This window comes from Phyllobates terribilis, unplaced genomic scaffold (assembly GCF_046119375.1).
Source record: "Phyllobates terribilis strain yellow unplaced genomic scaffold, ASM4611937v1 Scaffold_376__1_contigs__length_1858288, whole genome shotgun sequence".
In the NCBI taxonomy this organism is placed as follows: Eukaryota; Metazoa; Chordata; class Amphibia; order Anura; family Dendrobatidae; genus Phyllobates; species Phyllobates terribilis.
The window spans coordinates 1696246-1714202 of record NW_027363136.1 but is presented as its reverse complement, the minus strand read 5'-3'; the positions used below and the strand labels follow the sequence as shown (position 1 = coordinate 1714202).

Here is a 17957-nt window from a genome sequence, read left to right as displayed (position 1 = left end):
TTCAGTATATTGTTGCACACACACCATCTATTTAGCAAATGCCCTTGTTATCAACAGCAGCCTTTTAAACTCACCTGAGCTAACAGGTATGTGCGCTGGTTACTCTGCTGCGCTTAAAATTTCTTTTTTGGTTTGCTACAATGCCTTTTCTGAAACGTTGTCTCCTTCTGCTGGAACACTGACTTCTTTCATTTAATGCCTGCAGACTATAAAAGAGAACCCAACCCAAAAAGTTTGGTTGATTAGTCTGTGGCATTCTGTTAAACTGTTGCTTATGGCGGTCTCTGTGAGCTTCTCAGCGACATTCAGCCAGCCAGGTATCCTGCCTGCAGTAGATGGAATGTGGCAATGGAACGCTGGCTGCGCGTGTCATAATAGGCTCTGAGCCTTTATATACCTGTGCACAGCAGCAGCCACCTTCAGTCTGCTGCTGGACAGCCAGCAGCAGCAGCAGCAGCAGGAGAGGTATGTAATCAGGAGCCCTCCTGCTAAGGGTAGACAGCTGCTCGTTCCACCTCACCCCCCGCCTTAATTGGTTCTCCTCCCTTCCAACGGTGTTGAGGCGGGTGGGAACAGCAGGGGGTGAAGGTGCTGTGTTTAAAGAGGTGGAGTTATGCAGATCTAAAACGCGTGGATTGCAGCAGCAGCAAGCCGAAAAGTGCAGGCATGTAAGGGATCTAGAGGTTGACAACATGTCTTCTTAACGGGAGTCCAGGAGCTCATCTCCACAAATGGACTTTTCAGGATCCTTGGGTGGCTCCGTAGTTTGAAACCAATTCTGGTTATCGCTTCTCGGCCTTTTGGCTAAGATCAAGTGTAGTATCTGTTCTTATCAGTTTAATATCTGATACGTCCCCTATCTGGGGACCATATATTAAATGGATTTTTAGAACAGGGAGATGGAAAAAGAGCTTGCTCTGTCCACTCCACGCATTGACCTGGTATTGCAGTATCTCCAGGACCGGTGCACCCCTTCTTTAATGCAGTTTCTAAAATCAGAAAGAATTGAATTCAATGTTTTTTGTTCATTTTGCTTGTTTGTCGGATTTTGGGATGGACTCTTTGGCTTTGCTTTTCTTCTCCTCATTGGATTTTTCATGTTCAAAGTTGCAGAAGCCAGATTACAAGCTCATTTTGGTTCAACTTCAGCAACTGTGCATTGCATTGCCATGTAATGTGATGCAATGCTATCTTTCTAGCTCTCCCTTTTTACTTCCTTTTGGATAAACAGACATATTAGGCAAGCATTTTGGAGCTTTCACCTAAATAACTACAGGTGGTGAGATAAGCTGCACAATATAATTGACCTTTCAGTATATTGTTGCACACACACCATCTATTTAGCAAATGCCCTTGTTATCAACAGCAGCCTTTTAAACTCACCTGAGCTAACAGGTATGTGCGCTGGTTACTCTGCTGCGCTTAAAATTTCTTTTTTGGTTTGCTACAATGCCTTTTCTGAAACGTTGTCTCCTTCTGCTGGAACACTGACTTCTTTCATTTAATGCCTGCAGACTATAAAAGAGAACCCAACCCAAAAAGTTTGGTTGATTAGTCTGTGGCATTCTGTTAAACTGTTGCTTATGGCGGTCTCTGTGAGCTTCTCAGCGACATTCAGCCAGCCAGGTATCCTGCCTGCAGTAGATGGAATGTGGCAATGGAACGCTGGCTGCGCGTGTCATAATAGGCTCTGAGCCTTTATATACCTGTGCACAGCAGCAGCCACCTTCAGTCTGCTGCTGGACAGCCAGCAGCAGCAGCAGCAGGAGAGGTATGTAATCAGGAGCCCTCCTGCTAAGGGTAGACAGCTGCTCGTTCCACCCCACCCCCCGCCTTAATTGGTTCTCCTCCCTTCCAATGGTGTTGAGGCGGGTGGGAACAGCAGGGGGTGAAGGTGCTGTGTTTAAAGAGGTGGAGTTATGCAGATCTAAAACGCGTGGATTGCAGCAGCAGCAAGCCGAAAAGTGCAGGCATGTAAGGGATCTAGAGGTTGACAACATGTCTTCTTAACGGGAGTCCAGGAGCTCATCTCCACAAATGGACTTTTCAGGATCCTTGGGTGGCTCCGTAGTGTGAAACCAATTCTGGTTATCGCTTCTCGGCCTTTTGGCTAAGATCAAGTGCAGTATCTGTTCTTATCAGTTTAATATCTGATACGTCCCCTATCTGGGGACCATATATTAAATGGATTTTTAGAACAGGGAGATGGAAAAAGAGCTTGCTCTGTCCACTCCACGCATTGACCTGGTATTGCAGTATCTCCAGGACCGGTGCACCCCTTCTTTAATGCAGTTTCTAAAATCAGAAAGAATTGAATTCAATGTTTTTTGTTCATTTTGCTTGTTTGTCGGATTTTGGGATGGACTCTTTGGCTTTGCTTTTCTTCTCCTCATTGGATTTTTCATGTTCAAAGTTGCAGAAGCCAGATTACAAGCTCATTTTGGTTCAACTTCAGCAACTGTGCATTGCATTGCCATGTAATGTGATGCAATGCTATCTTTCTAGCTCTCCCTTTTTACTTCCTTTTGGATAAACAGACATATTAGGCAAGCATTTTGGAGCTTTCACCTAAATAACTACAGGTGGTGAGATAAGCTGCACAATATAATTGACCTTTCAGTATATTGTTGCACACACACCATCTATTTAGCAAATGCCCTTGTTATCAACAGCAGCCTTTTAAACTCACCTGAGCTAACAGGTATGTGCGCTGGTTACTCTGCTGCGCTTAAAATTTCTTTTTTGGTTTGCTACAATGCCTTTTCTGAAACGTTGTCTCCTTCTGCTGGAACACTGACTTCTTTCATTTAATGCCTGCAGACTATAAAAGAGAACCCAACCCAAAAAGTTTGGTTGATTAGTCTGTGGCATTTTGTTAAACTGTTGCTTATGGCGGTCTCTGTGAGCTTCTCAGCGACATTCAGCCAGCCAGGTATCCTGCCTGCAGTAGATGGAATGTGGCAATGGAACGCTGGCTGCGCGTGTCATAATAGGCTCTGAGCCTTTATATACCTGTGCACAGCAGCAGCCACCTTCAGTCTGCTGCTGGACAGCCAGCAGCAGCAGTAGCAGGAGAGGTATGTAATCAGGAGCCCTCTTGCTAAGGGTAGACAGCTGCTCGTTCCACCCCACCCCCCGCCTTAATTGGTTCTCCTCCCTTCCAACGGTGTTGAGGCGGGTGGGAACAGCAGGGGGTGAAGGTGCTGTGTTTAAAGAGGTGGAGTTATGCAGATCTAAAACGCGTGGATTGCAGCAGCAGCAAGCCGAAAAGTGCAGGCATGTAAGGGATCTAGAGGTTGACAACATGTCTTCTTAACGGGAGTCCAGGAGCTCATCTCCACAAATGGACTTTTCAGGATCCTTGGGTGGCTCCGTAGTTTGAAACCAATTCTGGTTATCGCTTCTCGGCCTTTTGGCTAAGATCAAGTGTAGTATCTGTTCTTATCAGTTTAATATCTGATACGTCCCCTATCTGGGGACCATATATTAAATGGATTTTTAGAACAGGGAGATGGAAAAAGAGCTTGCTCTGTCCACTCCACGCATTGACCTGGTATTGCAGTATCTCCAGGACCGGTGCACCCCTTCTTTAATGCAGTTTCTAAAATCAGAAAGAATTGAATTCAATGTTTTTTGTTCATTTTGCTTGTTTGTCGGATTTTGGGATGGACTCTTTGGCTTTGCTTTTCTTCTCCTCATTGGATTTTTCATGTTCAAAGTTGCAGAAGCCAGATTACAAGCTCATTTTGGTTCAACTTCAGCAACTGTGCATTGCATTGCCATGTAATGTGATGCAATGCTATCTTTCTAGCTCTCCCTTTTTACTTCCTTTTGGATAAACAGACATATTAGGCAAGCATTTTGGAGCTTTCACCTAAATAACTACAGGTGGTGAGATAAGCTGCACAATATAATTGACCTTTCAGTATATTGTTGCACACACACCATCTATTTAGCAAATGCCCTTGTTATCAACAGCAGCCTTTTAAACTCACCTGAGCTAACAGGTATGTGCGCTGGTTACTCTGCTGCGCTTAAAATTTCTTTTTTGGTTTGCTACAATGCCTTTTCTGAAACGTTGTCTCCTTCTGCTGGAACACTGACTTCTTTCATTTAATGCCTGCAGACTATAAAAGAGAACCCAACCCAAAAAGTTTGGTTGATTAGTCTGTGGCATTCTGTTAAACTGTTGCTTATGGCGGTCTCTGTGAGCTTCTCAGCGACATTCAGCCAGCCAGGTATCCTGCCTGCAGTAGATGGAATGTGGCAATGGAACGCTGGCTGCGCGTGTCATAATAGGCTCTGAGCCTTTATATACCTGTGCACAGCAGCAGCCACCTTCAGTCTGCTGCTGGACAGCCAGCAGCAGCAGCAGCAGGAGAGGTATGTAATCAGGAGCCCTCCTGCTAAGGGTAGACAGCTGCTCGTTCCACCCCACCCCCCGCCTTAATTGGTTCTCCTCCCTTCCAACGGTGTTGAGGCGGGTGGGAACAGCAGGGGGTGAAGGTGCTGTGTTTAAAGAGGTGGAGTTATGCAGATCTAAAACGCGTGGATTGCAGCAGCAGCAAGCCGAAAAGTGCAGGCATGTAAGGGATCTAGAGGTTGACAACATGTCTTCTTAACGGGAGTCCAGGAGCTCATCTCCACAAATGGACTTTTCAGGATCCTTGGGTGGCTCCGTAGTTTGAAACCAATTCTGGTTATCGCTTCTCGGCCTTTTGGCTAAGATCAAGTGTAGTATCTGTTCTTATCAGTTTAATATCTGATACGTCCCCTATCTGGGGACCATATATTAAATGGATTTTTAGAACAGGGAGATGGAAAAAGAGCTTGCTCTGTCCACTCCACGCATTGACCTGGTATTGCAGTATCTCCAGGACCGGTGCACCCCTTCTTTAATGCAGTTTCTAAAATCAGAAAGAATTGAATTCAATGTTTTTTGTTCATTTTGCTTGTTTGTCGGATTTTGGGATGGACTCTTTGGCTTTGCTTTTCTTCTCCTCATTGGATTTCTCATGTTCAAAGTTGCAGAAGCCAGATTACAAGCTCATTTTGGTTCAACTTCAGCAACTGTGCATTGCATTGCCATGTAATGTGATGCAATGCTATCTTTCTAGCTCTCCCTTTTTACTTCCTTTTGGATAAACAGACATATTAGGCAAGCATTTTGGAGCTTTCACCTAAATAACTACAGGTGGTGAGATAAGCTGCACAATATAATTGACCTTTCAGTATATTGTTGCACACACACCATCTATTTAGCAAATGCCCTTGTTATCAACAGCAGCCTTTTAAACTCACCTGAGCTAACAGGTATGTGCGCTGGTTACTCTGCTGCGCTTAAAATTTCTTTTTTGGTTTGCTACAATGCCTTTTCTGAAACGTTGTCTCCTTCTGCTGGAACACTGACTTCTTTCATTTAATGCCTGCAGACTATAAAAGAGAACCCAACCCAAAAAGTTTGGTTGATTAGTCTGTGGCATTCTGTTAAACTGTTGCTTATGGCGGTCTCTGTGAGCTTCTCAGCGACATTCAGCCAGCCAGGTATCCTGCCTGCAGTAGATGGAATGTGGCAATGGAACGCTGGCTGCGCGTGTCATAATAGGCTCTGAGCCTTTATATACCTGTGCACAGCAGCAGCCACCTTCAGTCTGCTGCTGGACAGCCAGCAGCAGCAGCAGCAGTATGTAATCAGGAGCCCTCCTGCTAAGGGTAGACAGCTGCTCGTTCCACCCCACCCCCCGCCTTAATTGGTTCTCCTCCCTTCCAACGGTGTTGAGGCGGGTGGGAACAGCAGGGGGTGAAGGTGCTGTGTTTAAAGAGGTGGAGTTATGCAGATCTAAAACGCGTGGATTGCAGCAGCAGCAAGCCGAAAAGTGCAGGCATGTAAGGGATCTAGAGGTTGACAACATGTCTTCTTAACGGGAGTCCAGGAGCTCATCTCCACAAATGGACTTTTCAGGATCCTTGGGTGGCTCCGTAGTTTGAAACCAATTCTGGTTATCGCTTCTCGGCCTTTTGGCTAAGATCAAGTGTAGTATCTGTTCTTATCAGTTTAATATCTGATACGTCCCCTATCTGGGGACCATATATTAAATGGATTTTTAGAACAGGGAGATGGAAAAAGAGCTTGCTCTGTCCACTCCACGCATTGACCTGGTATTGCAGTATCTCCAGGACCGGTGCACCCCTTCTTTAATGCAGTTTCTAAAATCAGAAAGAATTGAATTCAATGTTTTTTGTTCATTTTGCTTGTTTGTCGGATTTTGGGATGGACTCTTTGGCTTTGCTTTTCTTCTCCTCATTGGATTTTTCATGTTCAAAGTTGCAGAAGCCAGATTACAAGCTCATTTTGGTTCAACTTCAGCAACTGTGCATTGCATTGCCATGTAATGTGATGCAATGCTATCTTTCTAGCTCTCCCTTTTTACTTCCTTTTGGATAAACAGACATATTAGGCAAGCATTTTGGAGCTTTCACCTAAATAACTACAGGTGGTGAGATAAGCTGCACAATATAATTGACCTTTCAGTATATTGTTGCACACACACCATCTATTTAGCAAATGCCCTTGTTATCAACAGCAGCCTTTTAAACTCACCTGAGCTAACAGGTATGTGCGCTGGTTACTCTGCTGCGCTTAAAATTTCTTTTTTGGTTTGCTACAATGCCTTTTCTGAAACGTTGTCTCCTTCTGCTGGAACACTGACTTCTTTCATTTAATGCCTGCAGACTATAAAAGAGAACCCAACCCAAAAAGTTTGGTTGATTAGTCTGTGGCATTCTGTTAAACTGTTGCTTATGGCGGTCTCTGTGAGCTTCTCAGCGACATTCAGCCAGCCAGGTATCCTGCCTGCAGTAGATGGAATGTGGCAATGGAACGCTGGCTGCGCGTGTCATAATAGGCTCTGAGCCTTTATATACCTGTGCACAGCAGCAGCCACCTTCAGTCTGCTGCTGGACAGCCAGCAGCAGCAGCAGCAGCAGGAGAGGTATGTAATCAGGAGCCCTCCTGCTAAGGGTAGACAGCTGCTCGTTCCACCTCACCCCCCGCCTTAATTGGTTCTCCTCCCTTCCAACGGTGTTGAGGCGGGTGGGAACAGCAGGGGGTGAAGGTGCTGTGTTTAAAGAGGTGGAGTTATGCAGATCTAAAACGCGTGGATTGCAGCAGCAGCAAGCCGAAAAGTGCAGGCATGTAAGGGATCTAGAGGTTGACAACATGTCTTCTTAACGGGAGTCCAGGAGCTCATCTCCACAAATGGACTTTTCAGGATCCTTGGGTGGCTCCGTAGTTTGAAACCAATTCTGGTTATCGCTTCTCGGCCTTTTGGCTAAGATCAAGTGTAGTATCTGTTCTTATCAGTTTAATATCTGATACGTCCCCTATCTGGGGACCATATATTAAATGGATTTTTAGAACAGGGAGATGGAAAAAGAGCTTGCTCTGTCCACTCCACGCATTGACCTGGTATTGCAGTATCTCCAGGACCGGTGCACCCCTTCTTTAATGCAGTTTCTAAAATCAGAAAGAATTGAATTCAATGTTTTTTGTTCATTTTGCTTGTTTGTCGGATTTTGGGATGGACTCTTTGGCTTTGCTTTTCTTCTCCTCATTGGATTTTTCATGTTCAAAGTTGCAGAAGCCAGATTACAAGCTCATTTTGGTTCAACTTCAGCAACTGTGCATTGCATTGCCATGTAATGTGATGCAATGCTATCTTTCTAGCTCTCCCTTTTTACTTCCTTTTGGATAAACAGACATATTAGGCAAGCATTTTGGAGCTTTCACCTAAATAACTACAGGTGGTGAGATAAGCTGCACAATATAATTGACCTTTCAGTATATTGTTGCACACACACCATCTATTTAGCAAATGCCCTTGTTATCAACAGCAGCCTTTTAAACTCACCTGAGCTAACAGGTATGTGCGCTGGTTACTCTGCTGCGCTTAAAATTTCTTTTTTGGTTTGCTACAATGCCTTTTCTGAAACGTTGTCTCCTTCTGCTGGAACACTGACTTCTTTCATTTAATGCCTGCAGACTATAAAAGAGAACCCAACCCAAAAAGTTTGGTTGATTAGTCTGTGGCATTCTGTTAAACTGTTGCTTATGGCGGTCTCTGTGAGCTTCTCAGCGACATTCAGCCAGCCAGGTATCCTGCCTGCAGTAGATGGAATGTGGCAATGGAACGCTGGCTGCGCGTGTCATAATAGGCTCTGAGCCTTTATATACCTGTGCACAGCAGCAGCCACCTTCAGTCTGCTGCTGGACAGCCAGCAGCAGCAGCAGCAGGAGAGGTATGTAATCAGGAGCCCTCCTGCTAAGGGTAGACAGCTGCTCGTTCCACCCCACCCCCCGCCTTAATTGGTTCTCCTCCCTTCCAATGGTGTTGAGGCGGGTGGGAACAGCAGGGGGTGAAGGTGCTGTGTTTAAAGAGGTGGAGTTATGCAGATCTAAAACGCGTGGATTGCAGCAGCAGCAAGCCGAAAAGTGCAGGCATGTAAGGGATCTAGAGGTTGACAACATGTCTTCTTAACGGGAGTCCAGGAGCTCATCTCCACAAATGGACTTTTCAGGATCCTTGGGTGGCTCCGTAGTGTGAAACCAATTCTGGTTATCGCTTCTCGGCCTTTTGGCTAAGATCAAGTGCAGTTTCTGTTCTTATCAGTTTAATATCTGATACGTCCCCTATCTGGGGACCATATATTAAATGGATTTTTAGAACAGGGAGATGGAAAAAGAGCTTGCTCTGTCCACTCCACGCATTGACCTGGTATTGCAGTATCTCCAGGACCGGTGCACCCCTTCTTTAATGCAGTTTCTAAAATCAGAAAGAATTGAATTCAATGTTTTTTGTTCATTTTGCTTGTTTGTCGGATTTTGGGATGGACTCTTTGGCTTTGCTTTTCTTCTCCTCATTGGATTTTTCATGTTCAAAGTTGCAGAAGCCAGATTACAAGCTCATTTTGGTTCAACTTCAGCAACTGTGCATTGCATTGCCATGTAATGTGATGCAATGCTATCTTTCTAGCTCTCCCTTTTTACTTCCTTTTGGATAAACAGACATATTAGGCAAGCATTTTGGAGCTTTCACCTAAATAACTACAGGTGGTGAGATAAGCTGCACAATATAATTGACCTTTCAGTATATTGTTGCACACACACCATCTATTTAGCAAATGCCCTTGTTATCAACAGCAGCCTTTTAAACTCACCTGAGCTAACAGGTATGTGCGCTGGTTACTCTGCTGCGCTTAAAATTTCTTTTTTGGTTTGCTACAATGCCTTTTCTGAAACGTTGTCTCCTTCTGCTGGAACACTGACTTCTTTCATTTAATGCCTGCAGACTATAAAAGAGAACCCAACCCAAAAAGTTTGGTTGATTAGTCTGTGGCATTTTGTTAAACTGTTGCTTATGGCGGTCTCTGTGAGCTTCTCAGCGACATTCAGCCAGCCAGGTATCCTGCCTGCAGTAGATGGAATGTGGCAATGGAACGCTGGCTGCGCGTGTCATAATAGGCTCTGAGCCTTTATATACCTGTGCACAGCAGCAGCCACCTTCAGTCTGCTGCTGGACAGCCAGCAGCAGCAGTAGCAGGAGAGGTATGTAATCAGGAGCCCTCTTGCTAAGGGTAGACAGCTGCTCGTTCCACCCCACCCCCCGCCTTAATTGGTTCTCCTCCCTTCCAACGGTGTTGAGGCGGGTGGGAACAGCAGGGGGTGAAGGTGCTGTGTTTAAAGAGGTGGAGTTATGCAGATCTAAAACGCGTGGATTGCAGCAGCAGCAAGCCGAAAAGTGCAGGCATGTAAGGGATCTAGAGGTTGACAACATGTCTTCTTAACGGGAGTCCAGGAGCTCATCTCCACAAATGGACTTTTCAGGATCCTTGGGTGGCTCCGTAGTTTGAAACCAATTCTGGTTATCGCTTCTCGGCCTTTTGGCTAAGATCAAGTGTAGTATCTGTTCTTATCAGTTTAATATCTGATACGTCCCCTATCTGGGGACCATATATTAAATGGATTTTTAGAACAGGGAGATGGAAAAAGAGCTTGCTCTGTCCACTCCACGCATTGACCTGGTATTGCAGTATCTCCAGGACCGGTGCACCCCTTCTTTAATGCAGTTTCTAAAATCAGAAAGAATTGAATTCAATGTTTTTTGTTCATTTTGCTTGTTTGTCGGATTTTGGGATGGACTCTTTGGCTTTGCTTTTCTTCTCCTCATTGGATTTTTCATGTTCAAAGTTGCAGAAGCCAGATTACAAGCTCATTTTGGTTCAACTTCAGCAACTGTGCATTGCATTGCCATGTAATGTGATGCAATGCTATCTTTCTAGCTCTCCCTTTTTACTTCCTTTTGGATAAACAGACATATTAGGCAAGCATTTTGGAGCTTTCACCTAAATAACTACAGGTGGTGAGATAAGCTGCACAATATAATTGACCTTTCAGTATATTGTTGCACACACACCATCTATTTAGCAAATGCCCTTGTTATCAACAGCAGCCTTTTAAACTCACCTGAGCTAACAGGTATGTGCGCTGGTTACTCTGCTGCGCTTAAAATTTCTTTTTTGGTTTGCTACAATGCCTTTTCTGAAACGTTGTCTCCTTCTGCTGGAACACTGACTTCTTTCATTTAATGCCTGCAGACTATAAAAGAGAACCCAACCCAAAAAGTTTGGTTGATTAGTCTGTGGCATTCTGTTAAACTGTTGCTTATGGCGGTCTCTGTGAGCTTCTCAGCGACATTCAGCCAGCCAGGTATCCTGCCTGCAGTAGATGGAATGTGGCAATGGAACGCTGGCTGCGCGTGTCATAATAGGCTCTGAGCCTTTATATACCTGTGCACAGCAGCAGCCACCTTCAGTCTGCTGCTGGACAGCCAGCAGCAGCAGCAGCAGGAGAGGTATGTAATCAGGAGCCCTCCTGCTAAGGGTAGACAGCTGCTCGTTCCACCCCACCCCCCGCCTTAATTGGTTCTCCTCCCTTCCAACGGTGTTGAGGCGGGTGGGAACAGCAGGGGGTGAAGGTGCTGTGTTTAAAGAGGTGGAGTTATGCAGATCTAAAACGCGTGGATTGCAGCAGCAGCAAGCCGAAAAGTGCAGGCATGTAAGGGATCTAGAGGTTGACAACATGTCTTCTTAACGGGAGTCCAGGAGCTCATCTCCACAAATGGACTTTTCAGGATCCTTGGGTGGCTCCGTAGTGTGAAACCAATTCTGGTTATCGCTTCTCGGCCTTTTGGCTAAGATCAAGTGCAGTATCTGTTCTTATCAGTTTAATATCTGATACGTCCCCTATCTGGGGACCATATATTAAATGGATTTTTAGAACAGGGAGATGGAAAAAGAGCTTGCTCTGTCCACTCCACGCATTGACCTGGTATTGCAGTATCTCCAGGACCGGTGCACCCCTTCTTTAATGCAGTTTCTAAAATCAGAAAGAATTGAATTCAATGTTTTTTGTTCATTTTGCTTGTTTGTCGGATTTTGGGATGGACTCTTTGGCTTTGCTTTTCTTCTCCTCATTGGATTTTTCATGTTCAAAGTTGCAGAAGCCAGATTACAAGCTCATTTTGGTTCAACTTCAGCAACTGTGCATTGCATTGCCATGTAATGTGATGCAATGCTATCTTTCTAGCTCTCCCTTTTTACTTCCTTTTGGATAAACAGACATATTAGCCAAGCATTTTGGAGCTTTCACCTAAATAACTACAGGTGGTGAGATAAGCTGCACAATATAATTGACCTTTCAGTATATTGTTGCACACACACCATCTATTTAGCAAATGCCCTTGTTATCAACAGCAGCCTTTTAAACTCACCTGAGCTAACAGGTATGTGCGCTGGTTACTCTGCTGCGCTTAAAATTTCTTTTTTGGTTTGCTACAATGCCTTTTCTGAAACGTTGTCTCCTTCTGCTGGGACACTGACTTCTTTCATTTAATGCCTGCAGACTATAAAAGAGAACCCAACCCAAAAAGTTTGGTTGATTAGTCTGTGGCATTCTGTTAAACTGTTGCTTATGGCGGTCTCTGTGAGCTTCTCAGCGACATTCAGCCAGCCAGGTATCCTGCCTGCAGTAGATGGAATGTGGCAATGGAACGCTGGCTGCGCGTGTCATAATAGGCTCTGAGCCTTTATATACCTGTGCACAGCAGCAGCCACCTTCAGTCTGCTGCTGGACAGCCAGCAGCAGCAGCAGCAGGAGAGGTATGTAATCAGGAGCCCTCCTGCTAAGGGTAGACAGCTGCTCGTTCCACCCCACCCCCCGCCTTAATTGGTTCTCCTCCCTTCCAACGGTGTTGAGGCGGGTGGGAACAGCAGGGGGTGAAGGTGCTGTGTTTAAAGAGGTGGAGTTATGCAGATCTAAAACGCGTGGATTGCAGCAGCAGCAAGCCGAAAAGTGCAGGCATGTAAGGGATCTAGAGGTTGACAACATGTCTTCTTAACGGGAGTCCAGGAGCTCATCTCCACAAATGGACTTTTCAGGATCCTTGGGTGGCTCCGTAGTTTGAAACCAATTCTGGTTATCGCTTCTCGGCCTTTTGGCTAAGATCAAGTGTAGTATCTGTTCTTATCAGTTTAATATCTGATACGTCCCCTATCTGGGGACCATATATTAAATGGATTTTTAGAACAGGGAGATGGAAAAAGAGCTTGCTCTGTCCACTCCACGCATTGACCTGGTATTGCAGTATCTCCAGGACCGGTGCACCCCTTCTTTAATGCAGTTTCTAAAATCAGAAAGAATTGAATTCAATGTTTTTTGTTCATTTTGCTTGTTTGTCGGATTTTGGGATGGACTCTTTGGCTTTGCTTTTCTTCTCCTCATTGGATTTCTCATGTTCAAAGTTGCAGAAGCCAGATTACAAGCTCATTTTGGTTCAACTTCAGCAACTGTGCATTGCATTGCCATGTAATGTGATGCAATGCTATCTTTCTAGCTCTCCCTTTTTACTTCCTTTTGGATAAACAGACATATTAGGCAAGCATTTTGGAGCTTTCACCTAAATAACTACAGGTGGTGAGATAAGCTGCACAATATAATTGACCTTTCAGTATATTGTTGCACACACACCATCTATTTAGCAAATGCCCTTGTTATCAACAGCAGCCTTTTAAACTCACCTGAGCTAACAGGTATGTGCGCTGGTTACTCTGCTGCGCTTAAAATTTCTTTTTTGGTTTGCTACAATGCCTTTTCTGAAACGTTGTCTCCTTCTGCTGGAACACTGACTTCTTTCATTTAATGCCTGCAGACTATAAAAGAGAACCCAACCCAAAAAGTTTGGTTGATTAGTCTGTGGCATTCTGTTAAACTGTTGCTTATGGCGGTCTCTGTGAGCTTCTCAGCGACATTCAGCCAGCCAGGTATCCTGCCTGCAGTAGATGGAATGTGGCAATGGAACGCTGGCTGCGCGTGTCATAATAGGCTCTGAGCCTTTATATACCTGTGCACAGCAGCAGCCACCTTCAGTCTGCTGCTGGACAGCCAGCAGCAGCAGCAGCAGGAGAGGTATGTAATCAGGAGCCCTCCTGCTAAGGGTAGACAGCTGCTCGTTCCACCCCACCCCCCGCCTTAATTGGTTCTCCTCCCTTCCAACGGTGTTGAGGCGGGTGGGAACAGCAGGGGGTGAAGGTGCTGTGTTTAAAGAGGTGGAGTTATGCAGATCTAAAACGCGTGGATTGCAGCAGCAGCAAGCCGAAAAGTGCAGGCATGTAAGGGATCTAGAGGTTGACAACATGTCTTCTTAACGGGAGTCCAGGAGCTCATCTCCACAAATGGACTTTTCAGGATCCTTGGGTGGCTCCGTAGTTTGAAACCAATTCTGGTTATCGCTTCTCGGCCTTTTGGCTAAGATCAAGTGTAGTATCTGTTCTTATCAGTTTAATATCTGATACGTCCCCTATCTGGGACCATATATTAAATGGATTTTTAGAACAGGGAGATGGAAAAAGAGCTTGCTCTGTCCACTCCACGCATTGACCTGGTATTGCAGTATCTCCAGGACCGGTGCACCCCTTCTTTAATGCAGTTTCTAAAATCAGAAAGAATTGAATTCAATGTTTTTTGTTCATTTTGCTTGTTTGTCGGATTTTGGGATGGACTCTTTGGCTTTGCTTTTCTTCTCCTCATTGGATTTTTCATGTTCAAAGTTGCAGAAGCCAGATTACAAGCTCATTTTGGTTCAACTTCAGCAACTGTGCATTGCATTGCCATGTAATGTGATGCAATGCTATCTTTCTAGCTCTCCCTTTTTACTTCCTTTTGGATAAACAGACATATTAGGCAAGCATTTTGGAGCTTTCACCTAAATAACTACAGGTGGTGAGATAAGCTGCACAATATAATTGACCTTTCAGTATATTGTTGCACACACACCATCTATTTAGCAAATGCCCTTGTTATCAACAGCAGCCTTTTAAACTCACCTGAGCTAACAGGTATGTGCGCTGGTTACTCTGCTGCGCTTAAAATTTCTTTTTTGGTTTGCTACAATGCCTTTTCTGAAACGTTGTCTCCTTCTGCTGGGACACTGACTTCTTTCATTTAATGCCTGCAGACTATAAAAGAGAACCCAACCCAAAAAGTTTGGTTGATTAGTCTGTGGCATTCTGTTAAACTGTTGCTTATGGCGGTCTCTGTGAGCTTCTCAGCGACATTCAGCCAGCCAGGTATCCTGCCTGCAGTAGATGGAATGTGGCAATGGAACGCTGGCTGCGCGTGTCATAATAGGCTCTGAGCCTTTATATACCTGTGCACAGCAGCAGCCACCTTCAGTCTGCTGCTGGACAGCCAGCAGCAGCAGCAGCAGGAGAGGTATGTAATCAGGAGCCCTCCTGCTAAGGGTAGACAGCTGCTCGTTCCACCCCACCCCCCGCCTTAATTGGTTCTCCTCCCTTCCAACGGTGTTGAGGCGGGTGGGAACAGCAGGGGGTGAAGGTGCTGTGTTTAAAGAGGTGGAGTTATGCAGATCTAAAACGCGTGGATTGCAGCAGCAGCAAGCCGAAAAGTGCAGGCATGTAAGGGATCTAGAGGTTGACAACATGTCTTCTTAACGGGAGTCCAGGAGCTCATCTCCACAAATGGACTTTTCAGGATCCTTGGGTGGCTCCGTAGTTTGAAACCAATTCTGGTTATCGCTTCTCGGCCTTTTGGCACGATCTATCAGGTTTACCTGTGTGGTCTTGCCTGTGAGGTGCTCTTGGTACCCTTTCTCTCGGCCTGGGGGGATCGTTCCTCTTCGGAGGGACTTAACCCCCCTGCTGCTATTGGGAGGAAGGATTAGTCCGGGAGCAACGGGAAGGGATCCCATGAAGGCTTGCGCCTTTCAGAGAGAAGAGTCGGTACGTTCCTGAGTGAAGGATGCCGGCAACGCTCACATATTCATCGGGTGATGCCCGGATGCGGAACACCGTGAGGATTGAAGTTGGAGCAGGATTGAGGACGGAGAAGAACTTGGACTACATCTGCCATAGGATTCTGCTTGGAGTTCTGGAGTTTCGGCGGGAAGACATATTCTGCTTCCAGGACAATGAGTACAAGGGGACTTACACCATCACCTTCAAGAGCCAGGGATGCTGTCACCAACTCGTACAAAAGGTAAATGAGAAAAACTACTTAGATGAATTGGATGGACTAACCTTTTGTCTCTTGTATGCCTATGACGAGATCCCTATCGTGGTGCATTTCCCGAACCCCTTTGTGGAAGCTGCAGACATCTCGACCTACCTTATCCGTTATTGTGATGATCTGAGATACCTGGGCACTGTGAAGAACGCGGTAGGCTTCTGGTGCGGCAAGAGGAGGTACATGGCCCGTCTAAAGAGGGACCCAAGCGGAGTGGGAGGAATGCTACACCCTCCCTCAACATTTGTGATCGGTAAGAGCAGAGGCTACTTATTTTACCCTGGAATGCCGGTATGTTGCAGGAACTGTGGACAAATGGGTCATACCCAAACGTCCTGCACGGGCAGGAAAGTAGACCGCTGCAATAATTGCAGCTGTTACGGACATTTAATGAAGGACTGTCCCGCTGGGAGGAAATGCAATCTTTGTGGTGAGGCGGGGCACATGTTCCGTGGATGCCCCAACAGGACCAGGACCAGGACCTACGCAGAAGCTGCATCTTCTGCAGCTGAGCCGATGCGCCCGCCGGTCTTCACTGGCGGGCCGGCGTCGGAGGGCGGTTCGAAGGGCGAGAAGGCTGGGATGGAGCAGGGAGCCGGAGGCCCCTCTGGGGCGGCCCCTGCATCGAAGTCCCTTAACGATGGGCGGACCTCGCATGGACCGGAGCGGAGGGGTCCTCCTTCTGGGAGGGTATCCTCCGTGTCGATGGTTCCCGATACCGATCCTGTTGGGCTGGAGGGTGGTGCCCCTGTGCGGTTGGCTACAGGGGACCACGCAGCGATGGCCTCAGGATCTTCCAGGGCGATTAGCCAGCCAGATGAGGGGGCTTTGCTTCTAGGTGGCGAACATCAGGGAATCTGTGTTGGTAATCTTATCCTGATGGACCAGTCTCTCCCCCTGGAGGAGGTGGAGGAAGAGGAGGACTGCACCAGTGACCTAGTGGAGTCTGCCCCGAAAAAGAGACGGAATGTCGAAGCCCCAGCGTCTCCTGGAATGTGGCTGGGAACCGTGACCTACGAGGGGGCAACCGCCGGCTCACAGAATATCGAGTCGTTTGGGTCCTCTAGCCCGGATGTCCTGGAGCAATTTGACATACAGGGCTTTGAGTCAGGTGTCCTCATGGAAGATCCACCACCCTGACCTATGAATGCCCACATTAAGACTTGTCTCACTGAATGTGAGGTCATTAAAGAGCCCAGTTCGTAGGGCTGCTCTATTTAAGTACTTAGAAACCACTGACTTTGACATATGTTTATTACAGGAATGCGGGATACAACATGCACTAAATTATAATGACATCAAGACAGATTGGAGACTGGGGCCCTCCATCTGGTCTGGCTCCAATGACAACAAGTCAGCGGGGGTGGGCTTCCTCTGTCGTGGGAGAAATATTACTATAAATACTGTCACAGAAATAGTACCAGGCAGAGTGGTTTTAGTGCATTTTAAATTTAATGGTTTTACCCTACGTGTAATGAATGTTTATGCTTCCCCTGATAAGCAAGAGAGAATTAATTTATTTGGGATATTGCCATTATACTGTACTGGGTCATCTCCCCTGATCGTAGGGGGTGATTTTAATTATCTTTGTGCTAGTGAACAACGAGCGGGGGGTGACCCTTTACGCAAATTGGATAAGTCATGTCATCTATTGAAAGATTTTATAACTGATTTTAAATTATGCGATGCGTGGAGGTCACTTCTGCCGACGGACCCTGGTTATACGTGGTCCGGAAGAGGGGTGTCTTCCAGGATCGATTTTATTTTCCTATCAGATGATTTTAACCCTGTAAAATGTGTTTTAACATCAAATATATTTTCTGACCATAAGGGCTTGGAGGTGCACCTAGAATACCGGGATGAACAGAGGGTCAACAGGGGCCTCTGGCGTCTAAGTACTTACCTGCTGGAGGACCCTCTGATTCGACAAGACTTTTTTAAAGCCTATCAAGCCTGGCGGCGACAAAAACCTTCTGATGCCCCTATGGTAACCTGGTGGGAAAATTTGAAAAAAAAAGTCAGAATGTTTTTTATAAAAGCAGGGAGACGTAAAGCTAGAGAGAAAAAAAGATGTTTTAGTGATCTTAACACCAAACTGCAAACACTTTTTAAATTCAAAGAGCTAGGGGTGGAGGTGGGAGATGATATTGCTAGCCTAAAAACTGAAATCCAGAACTGCATAGACACAAAGGGGAAAGAGATTATTTTTAACTCTAGAGTGCAGCACTTGGAGGAGGGGGAGAAGTGCTCTCGCTTCTTCTTCAAAAAAGTCATGGATAAAAGAGAAGTGATCACAAATCTAGAGGGTGAAACATCTATG

The 17957-nt window shown here is 45.9% G+C and overlaps 11 non-coding genes across 11 annotated transcripts; all 11 read left to right on the top strand.

Annotated features, from left to right (window-relative positions):
* Positions 1-784: 784 nt before the first annotated feature.
* LOC141223320 (U2 spliceosomal RNA) lies at positions 785-975 on the top strand. Its single transcript, XR_012290950.1, has one exon. It is a non-coding gene; the product is annotated as a U2 spliceosomal RNA (small nuclear RNA).
* Positions 976-2090: 1115 nt separating this feature from the next.
* Positions 2091-2281, top strand: LOC141223404 (U2 spliceosomal RNA). The gene has a single exon (XR_012291032.1). It is a non-coding gene; the product is annotated as a U2 spliceosomal RNA (small nuclear RNA).
* A 1115-nt stretch (positions 2282-3396) lies between these two features.
* On the top strand, positions 3397-3587 carry LOC141223319 (U2 spliceosomal RNA). The gene has a single exon (XR_012290949.1). It is a non-coding gene; the product is annotated as a U2 spliceosomal RNA (small nuclear RNA).
* A 1115-nt stretch (positions 3588-4702) lies between these two features.
* On the top strand, positions 4703-4893 carry LOC141223318 (U2 spliceosomal RNA). Its single transcript, XR_012290948.1, has one exon. It is a non-coding gene; the product is annotated as a U2 spliceosomal RNA (small nuclear RNA).
* A 1109-nt stretch (positions 4894-6002) lies between these two features.
* LOC141223317 (U2 spliceosomal RNA) lies at positions 6003-6193 on the top strand. Its single transcript, XR_012290947.1, has one exon. It is a non-coding gene; the product is annotated as a U2 spliceosomal RNA (small nuclear RNA).
* A 1118-nt stretch (positions 6194-7311) lies between these two features.
* LOC141223316 (U2 spliceosomal RNA) lies at positions 7312-7502 on the top strand. The gene has a single exon (XR_012290946.1). It is a non-coding gene; the product is annotated as a U2 spliceosomal RNA (small nuclear RNA).
* Positions 7503-8617: 1115 nt separating this feature from the next.
* Positions 8618-8808, top strand: LOC141223429 (U2 spliceosomal RNA). The gene has a single exon (XR_012291056.1). It is a non-coding gene; the product is annotated as a U2 spliceosomal RNA (small nuclear RNA).
* A 1115-nt stretch (positions 8809-9923) lies between these two features.
* LOC141223315 (U2 spliceosomal RNA) lies at positions 9924-10114 on the top strand. The gene has a single exon (XR_012290945.1). It is a non-coding gene; the product is annotated as a U2 spliceosomal RNA (small nuclear RNA).
* A 1115-nt stretch (positions 10115-11229) lies between these two features.
* Positions 11230-11420, top strand: LOC141223403 (U2 spliceosomal RNA). The gene has a single exon (XR_012291031.1). It is a non-coding gene; the product is annotated as a U2 spliceosomal RNA (small nuclear RNA).
* A 1115-nt stretch (positions 11421-12535) lies between these two features.
* LOC141223314 (U2 spliceosomal RNA) lies at positions 12536-12726 on the top strand. Its single transcript, XR_012290944.1, has one exon. It is a non-coding gene; the product is annotated as a U2 spliceosomal RNA (small nuclear RNA).
* A 1115-nt stretch (positions 12727-13841) lies between these two features.
* On the top strand, positions 13842-14031 carry LOC141223423 (U2 spliceosomal RNA). Its single transcript, XR_012291050.1, has one exon. It is a non-coding gene; the product is annotated as a U2 spliceosomal RNA (small nuclear RNA).
* Positions 14032-17957: the final 3926 nt, after the last annotated feature.